Consider the following 9902-nt stretch of genomic DNA (forward strand, 5'->3'; position numbering starts at 1 on the left):
ACAAGGCTCTCATTCATAATAGAAGGAGAGATAAAGAACTTCCAAGATAGGCAGAAACTGAAAAAAATAGGTGAACAACAAACCTGCTCTGAAAGAAATATTAAGGGGGACTCTGTAAAAGAAAGAGGAAGTCCAAGGAAACAATCCACAAAAACATGGACTGAGTAGGTAAAATGATGACACTAAATTCATATCTTTCAATAGTAACTCTGAATGTCAATGGGCTTAATGATGCTATCAAAAGGAAGAGGGATTCAGACTGGATAAAAAAGCAAGACCCATCTATTTGCTGTCTATAAGAGTCTCATTTTCCACCTAAGGGCACCTGCAGCCTGAAAATAAAAGGTTGGAGAACCATTTACCATTCAGATGATCCTGAGAAGAAAGTAGGGGTAGCCATCCTCATATCAGATAAATTAAAGTTTATTTCAAAGACTGTAGTAAGACATAAAGAGGGACACTGTATAATACTTAAAAGATCTATCCAACAAGAGGACCTAAAAATCATTAATACTGATGCCGCTAATGTGGGAGCTGCCAAGTATTTCAATCAATTAATAACCAAAGTTAAGACAAACTTAGGTAATAATACACCTATACTGGGAGACTTGAGAACAGAGTTTTTGACAATTGACAGATCTTCTAATCACAGCATTTCCAAACAAACAAGAGCTTTAAATGATACACTGGACCAGATGGATTTCACACATATTTACAGAAGTTTACATCCAAATACAACTGAATAAACATTTTCTCAACTACACATGGAACTTTATCCAGAATAGACCATATACTGGGTCACAAATCAGGACTTAACTGATACCAAAAGATTGGGATCATCCCCTGCATATATTCAGACCATAATGCTTTGAAACTAGAACTGAATCACAAGAAGAATTTTAGAAGAATTTCAAACACATGGACGTTAAACAGCATCCTGCTATAAGATAAAAGGGTCAACCAGAAAATTAGGGAAGAATTAAAAGGAGTCATGGAAACTAATGAGATTGAAGATACAACCATTCAAAATCTTTGGGATGCAGCAAAAGCAGTCCTAAGGGGGAAATACATCACCATACAAGCATCCATCCAAAAACTAGAAAGAACTCAAATACAAAAGCTAACCTTGCACCTAAAGGAGCTGGAGAAGGAACAGTAAATAAAACCTACACCCAGCAGAAGAAGAGCGTTAATAAAGATTCGAGCAGAACTCAATGAAATGGAGACCAGAAGAGCTGTGGAACAGATTAACAAAACCAGGAGTTGATTCTTTGAAAGAATTAATAAGATAGACAAACCATTAGCCGGTCTTATTAAAAAGGAGAGAGAAAAGACTCAAATTAATAAAATCATGAATATAAGGGAAGGGAGAAGAAATGTGCGGGAAATATCAGAAAGGGAGACAGAACGTAAAGACTGCTAACTCTGGGAAGCGAACTAGGGGTGGTAGAAGGGGAGAAGGGCGGGGGGTGGGAGTGAATGGGTGACGGGCACTGGGGGTTATTCTGTATGTTAGTAAATTGAACACCAATAAAAAATAAATTAAAAAAAATAAAAATAAAATCATGAATGAGAAAGGAGAGATCACCGCCAAAACCAAGGAAATACAAACTATCTTAAAAACTTATTATGACACAAATGCGGAGGAGGGGCAATATGGTGGAAGAGTAGGGTCCACAAGTCACCTGTCCCCACCAAATTACCTAGATAACCTTCAAATCATCCTGAAAATCTACGAATTTGGCCTGAGATTTAAAGAGAGAACAGCTGGAATGTTACAGTGATAAGAGTTCAAGCTTCTATCAAGGTTGGAAGACGGGAAAAAAGAAATAAAGAAACAAAAGGCTTCCAAGGGGGAGAGGCCCCGCGGGGAGCCGGGCTAAGGGCGAGTGCTCCCAGGACAGGAAAGCACCGTCCCAGAGAAGCAGAAGCTTCACCAATCTTCTCAGGCGGAAAGGTGCTCGCAGGGAGTTAGAGCAGAACCCCAGAAGGGGCTGGGATGCCCTTAGGCTCCCTGGGACACTAACGGACACCTGCACCCCAGGGAGAGTGCGCCGAGCTCCCTAAAGGGCTGCAGCGCACGCCGGGTGGACCCGGGAGCAGCTTGGAGGGGCTCAGGCGGTGGCTACTCGGAGAGAGGGGGCTGCCCGGCGACCGGGAGTGCGAATCAAACAGCGCAGGCACCAGAGCACAGGGCGCCAGGGACACAACCCAGAATCCAACCTCCCGCGGGACAGGCAGAGGCCAGGAGGGCCCAGGACACCAAGGACGCTCCTGCTCCAAGCTGAGCAGATCAGCGGCCCAGCCCCCAGAGCATCCAGGCCCCTGCAGTCTGAGAGCTGTGTAGTTACTGCGGGAGCTGAATCCAGGGCTCCAGAGCTATCCGCTGCCACTGTGGTTGTTCCTCCTGGGGTCTCACAAGGTAAAAAATACCCCACTGAGCCTCACAGGGGCATCACCAGATAAACAGGATAAACATCACTCACTGATCCCTGCACAAGGCAGGGGGCGGAGCAGCTCCCCCAAGTGCTAACACCAGAGAATCAGCACAACAGGCCCTTCCCCCAGAAGACCAGCTAGACGGACAACTTCCAGGGGAAGTCAAGGGACTTAAGGTACACAGAATCAGAAGATAATCCTCCGTGGTTTTTTTTTTTTCTATTTGCTTTTTGATTTCTGTTTGCTTCCCCCACACTTTTTTTCCTTTCTTTCTTTTTCTTTCTCTTTTTCTTCTCTTTTTTCTTTTTTCTACCTTTTTTCTTTTTTCTATTTCTCTTTTCTTTCCTTCTTATCTCCTCCCTTTTTCTCCTTTTCTCAATACAACTTGTTTTTGGCCAATCTGCACTGAGCAAAATGACTAGAAGGAAAACCTCACCTCAAAAGAAAGAATCAGAAAGAGTCCTCTCTCCCACAGAGTTACAAAATCTGGATTACAATTCAATGTCAGAAAGCCAATTCAGAAGCACTATTAAACAGCTACAAGTGGGTCTAGAAAAAAGCATAAAGGACTCAAGAGACTTCATGACTGCAGAATTTAGACCTAATCAAGCAGAAATTAAAAATCAATTGAATGAGATGCAATCCAAACTAGAAGTGCAATCGAGGAGGGTTAACGAGGTGGAAGAACGAGTGAGTGACATAGAAGACAAGTTGATGGCAGAGACGGAAACTAAGGAAAAAGGAGACAAACAATTAAAAGACCATGAGGATAAATTAAGGGAAATAAATGACAGCTTGAGGAAGAAAAACCTACGTGTAATTGGGGTTCCCGAGGGCCCCGAAAGTGCCAGAGGTCCAGAATATGTATTTCAACAAATCCTACCTGAAAACATCCCTAATATGGGAAGGGAAACAGGCGTTCAGATCCAGGAAATAGAGAGATCCCCCCCTAAAATAAATAAAAACCATTCAACACCTCGACATTTAATAGTTAAGCTTGCAAATTCCAAAGATAAAGAGAAGATCCTTAAAGCAGCAAGAGACAAGAAATCCCTGACTTTTATGGGGAGGAGTATTAGGGTAATAGCAGACTTCTCCACAGAGACCTGGCAGGCCAGAAAGGGCTGGCAGGATATATTCAGGGTCCTAAATGAGAAGAACATGCAACCAAGAATACTTTATCCAGCAAGGCTCTCATTCAAAATGGAAGGAGAGATAAAGAGCTTCTAAGACAGGCAGGAACTGAAAGAATATGTGACCTCCAAACCAGCTCTGCAACAAATTTTAAGGGGGACTCTTAAAATTCCCCTTTAAAAAGAAGTCCAGTGGAACAATCCACAAAAACAGGGACTGAATAGATATCATGATGACACTAAACTCATCTTTCAATAGTAACTCTGAACGTGAATGGGCTTAATGACCCCAACAAAAGGCGCAGGGTTTCAGACTGGATAAAAAAGCAGGACCCATCTATTTGCTGTCTACAAGAGACTCATTTCAGACATATGGACACCTATAGCCTGAAAATAAAAGGTTGGAGAATCATTTACCATTCAAATTGCCCACAAGAGAAAGCAGGGATAGCCATCCTTATAACAGATAAACTAATATTTACCCCGAAGACTGTAGTGAGAGATGAAGAGGGACACTATATCATACTTAAAGGATCTATACAACAAGAGAACTTAAGAATCATCAATATATATGCCCTGAATGTGGGAGATGCCAAATGTATCAATCAATTAATAACCAAAGTTAATACATACTTAGATAATAATACACTTATACTTGGTGACTTCCATCTAGTGCTTTCTACACTCGATAGGTCTTCTAAACACAACATCTCCAAAGAAAAGAGAGCTTTAAATGATACAATGGACCAGATGGATTTCACAGATATCTACAGAACTTTACATCCAAACTCCACTGAATACACATTCTTCTCAAGTGCACATGGAATGTTCTCCAGAATCGACCACATACTGGGTCAGAAATCGGGTCTGAACCAATACCAAAATATTGGGATCATCCCCTTCATATTCTCAGACCATAATGCCTTGAAATTAGAACTAAATCACAAGGAGTTTGGAGGACTTCAAACCCGTGAAGGTTAAGGACCATCCTGCGAAAAGATGAAAGAGTCAACCAGGAAATTAAGGAAGAATTAAAAATAATCATGGAAACTAATGAGAATGAAAATACAACCGTTCAAAATCTTTAGGATGCCGCAAAAGCAGTCCTGAGGGGGTAATACATCGCAATACAAGCATCCATTCAAAAAGTGGAAAGAACTCAAAGACAAAAGCTAACCTTACACATAAAGGAGCTAGAGAAAAAAACAGCAAATAGATGCTACACCCAGCAGAAGAAGAGAGTTAATAAAGATTAGAACAGAACTCAATGAAATTGAGACCTAAAAAAATGTGGAACAGATTAACAAAACCAGAAGTTGGTTCTTTGAAAGAATTAATAAGATAGGTAAACCATTAGGCAGCCTTAGTAAAAAGAAGAGAGAGAAGACTCAAATTTAAAAAGTCATGAATGAGAAAGGAGATATCACTACCAACACCAAGGCTAAACGATTTTAAAAATATATTATGACCAGCTATACGCCAATAAATTAGGCAATCTAGAAGAAATGGACGCATTTCCTGAAAGGCACAAACTACCAAAACTGGAGCAAGAAGAAATAGAGAATCTGAACCGGCCAATAACCAGGGAGGAAATTGAAGCAGTCATCAAAAACCTCCCAAGACACAAAAGTCCAGGGCCAGATGGCTTCCCAGGGTACTTCTATCAAACATTTAAAAAGAAACCTTACCTATTCTACTAAAGCTGTTTGGAAAGATAGAAAGAGATGGAGCTCTTCCAAAATCGTCTATGAGGTCAGGATCACCCTAATTCCAGAAGCGGACAAAGACCCCACCAAAAAGGAGAATTATAGAACAATATCCATGATGAACATGGATGCAAAAATAATCAATAAGATACTAGCCAATAGGATTCAACAGTACATTAAGAAAATTATTCACCATGACTTAGTGGGATTTATTCCGGGATACAAGGCTGGTTCAACACTCATAAAATAATCAATGTGATTCATCGTATCAGTAAGAGAAAAACCAAGAACCATATGATCCTCTCATTAGATGCAGAGAAAGCATTTGACAAAATACAGCATCCATTCCTGATCAAAACTCTTCAGAGTGTAGGGATAGAGGGAACATTCCTCGACATCTTAAAAGCTGTCTATGAAAAGCCCACAGCAAATATCATTCTCAATGGGGAAGCACTGGGAGCCATTCCCCTAAGATCAGGAACAAGACAGGGATGTCCACTGTCACCACTTCTATTCAACATAGTACTGGAAGTCCTAGCCTCAGCAATCAGACAACAAAAAGACATTAAAGATATTCGAAATGGCAAAGAAGAATTCAACCTCTCCCTCTAGCCGTTGACATGATACTGTCCATAGAAAACCCAAAAGACTCCACCCCAAGATTACTAGAACTGATACAGCAATTTGGCAGTGTGGCAGGATAAAAATCAATGCTCAGAAGTCAGTGGCATTTCTATACACTAATAACAAGACTGAAGAAAGAGAAATTAAGGAGTCAATCCCATTTACAATTGCACCCAAAAGCATAAGATACCTAGGAATAAACCTAACCAAATAGGTAAAGGATCTATACCCAAAAACTAGAGAACACCTCTGAAAGAAATTGAGGAAGACACAAAGAGATGGAAAAATATTCCATGCTCATGGATTGGAAAAATTAATATTGCGAAAATGTCAATGTTACCCAGGGCAATTTACATATTTAATGGAATCCCTATCAAAATACCATGGACTTTCTTCAGAGAGTTAGAACAAATTATTTTAGGATTTGTGTGGAATCAGAAAAGACCCTGAAGAGTTTTAAAAAAGAAAACCACAGTTGTGGGCATCACAATGCCAGATTTCAGGTTGTACTACAAAGCTGTGGTCATCAAGACAGTGTGGTACTGGCACAAAAAGAGACACATAGATGAATGGAACAGAATAGAGAACCCAGAAGTGGACCCTGAACTTTATGTTCAACTAATATTCGATAAAGGAGGAAAGACTATCCACTGGAAGAAAGATAGCCTCTTCAATAAATGGTGCTCGGAAAATTGGACATCCACATGCAGAAGAATGAAACTAGACCACTCTCTTTCACCATACACAAAGATAAACTCAATGCATGAAAGATCTAAATGTAAGACAAGATTCCATCAAAATCCTAGAGGAGAACACAGGCAACACCCTTTTTGAACTCGGCCACAGTAACTTCTTGCAAGATACATCCACGAAGGCAAAAGAAACAAGAGCAAAAATGAACTATTGGGGCTTCATCAAGATAAGAAGCCTTTGCACAGAAAAACATACATCAACAAAACTAAGACAATGTACAGAATGGGAGAAGATATGTGCAAATGACATATCAGATAAAGGGCTAGTTTCCAAGATCTGTAAATAACTTATTAAACTCAACACCAAAGAAACAAACAATCCAATCATGAAATGGGCAAAAGACATGAACAAAAATCTCACAGAGGAAGACATAGACATGGCCAACACGCACATGAGAAAATGCTCTGCATCACTTGCCATCAGGGAAATACAAATCAAAACCAGAATGAGATACCAACTCACACCAGTGAGAGTAGGGAAAATTAACAAGGCAGGAAACCACAAATGTTGAAGAGGATACGGAGAAAGGGGAACACTCTTACACTGTTGGTGGGAATGTGAAATGTTGCAGCCACTCTGGAAAACTGTGTGGAGGTTCCTCAAACAGTTAAAAATAGACCTGCCCTACGACCCAGCAATTGCACTGTTGGGGATTTACCCCAAAGATACAGATGCAATGAAACGCTGGGACACCTGCACCCCGATGTTTCTAGCAGCAATGTCCACAATAGCTAAACTGTTAAAGGAGCCTCGGTATCCATTGAAAGATGAATGGATAAAGAAGATGTGGTTTATGTATACAATGGAATATTAGTCAGCAATTAGAAATGACAAATACCCATCATTTCCTTCAACGTGGATGGAACTGGAGGGTATTATCCTGAGTGAAATAAGTCAATCGGAGAAGGACAAACATTATATGGTCTCATTCATTTGGGGAATATAAGTAATAGTGAAAGGGAATAGAAGGGAAGGGAGAAGAAATGAGTAGGAAATATCAGAAAGGGAGACAGAACATAAAGACTCCTAACTCTGGGAAATGACCTCGGGGTGGTGGAAGGGGAGGAGGGCGGGGGGTGGGGGTGAATGTGTGACGGGCACTAAGGGGGGCACTTGACGGGATGCCCACTGGGTGTTATTCTGTATGTTTGCAAATTGAACACCAATAAAGAAATAAATTTATTATTTAAAAAAATAATAAAGTATAATTTCTATCTAACTCATAAATAAAATAAAATAAAATAAAACAAAATAAAATCTTGAATGAGAAAGGAGAGATCACTTCCAGCACCAAGAAATACAAACTATTTTAAATACATATTATGAACATCTATATGCCAATAAATTAGGTTATCTGGAAGAAATGGACTCATTTCTGGAAAGCCACAAATTACCAAAACTGGAACAGGAAGAATTGAAATCCTTATCAGGCCGATAACCAGGGAGGAAATTGAAGTAGTCATCATAAACCAACCAAGACACAAAAGTGCAGGGCCAGATGGCTTCCCAGAGGAATTCTATCAAACATTTAAAAAGAAACCAAAAAAAATAAATAAATAAATAAAAAATAAAAAGAAACCATACCTATTTCTACTAAAGCTCTTTCGAAAGATAAAAAGAGATTGAATACATCCATACTTGTTCTATGAGGCCAGCATCACCTTAATTCCAAAACCAGACACAGACTCCACCAAAAAAGATAATTACATACCAATATCTCTGATGATCATAGATGCAAAAATTCTCAACCAGATACTAGCCAATAGGATCCAACAGTACATTAAGAATATTATTCACCGTGACCAAGTGTGATTTATCCCCAGGATGCAAGGCTGGTTCAATACTCTTAAACCAATCAATGTGATAGATCACATCAATAAGAGAAAAAACAGGAACTATATGATCCTCTCAATAGATGCAGAGAAAGTATTTGACAAAATACAGCATTCATTTCTGATTAAAACTCTTCAGATGCAGGGATAGAGGGAACAGTCCTCAGCATCTTAAAAGGCATCTATGAAAAGTCCAAAGCAAATATCATTCTTAATGAGGAAACACTGCGAGCCTTTTCCCTAATTCAGGAACATGACAGGGATGTTCACTCTCACCACTGCTATTCAACATAGTATTAAAAGTTCTTGCCTCAGCAATCAGGCCACAAAAAGAAATAAAAAGCATTCAAATTGGCAAAGAAGAATTCAACCTCTCCCTCTTCATAGATGACATGATACTGTCCATAGAATACCCAAAAGACTCCACCCCACGATTGCTAGAACTCATACAGCAACAATTTGGCAGTGTGGCAGGATACAAACTCAATGTCCAGAAATCAGTGGCATTTCTCTACACTAACTATGAGACTGAAGAAACAGAAATTCAGGAGTCAATTCCATTGACAATTGCACTCAAATGCATAAGATATCTAGGAATAATCCTAACTAAAGGGGTAAAGAATATATACCCTAAAAACTGCAGAACACTTCTGAAAGAAATTGAGGAAGACACAAAGAGATGGAAAAATATTCCATGCTCATGGATTGGAAGAATTAATATTGTGAAAATGTCAATGCTACCATTTACACATTTAATGCAATCCCTATCAAAATACCATGGACTTTCTTCAGAGAGTAAGAACAAATTATTTTAAGATTTGTGTGGAATCAGAAAAGACCCTGAATAGCCAGGAGAATTTTAAAAAAGAAAACCATATCTGGGGGCATCACAATGCCAGATTTCAGATTGTACTACAAAGCTGTGGTCATCAAGACAGTGTGGTACAGGTACAAAAACAGACACATAGATCAATGGAACAGAATAGAGAACCCAGAAGTGGACCCTCAAGTTTTTGGTCAACTAATATTTGACAAAACAGGAAAGACTATCCACTGTAAAAAAGACAGTCTCTTCAATAAATGCTGCTCAGAAAATTGGGCATCTACATGCAGAAGAATGGAACTAGACCATTCTCTTACACCATACTCAAAGATAAACTCAAAATGGATGAAAGATCCAAATGTGAGACAAGATTCCATCAAAATCCTAGAGCAGAACACAGGCAACACCCTTTTTGCACTTGGACACAGCAACTTCTTCCAGGTTACATCTATGAAGGCAAGGGAACAAAAGCAAAAATGATTTATTTGGACTTAATCAAGATCAAAAGCTTCTGAACAGCAAAAGAAACAGTCAAAACACTCAAAGACAACCTACAGAATGGGAGAAGATATTTGCAAATGACCTATCAGAT

Source organism: Canis lupus, chromosome X (assembly GCF_048164855.1).
Source record: "Canis lupus baileyi chromosome X, mCanLup2.hap1, whole genome shotgun sequence".
NCBI lineage: Eukaryota > Metazoa > Chordata > Mammalia > Carnivora > Canidae > Canis > Canis lupus.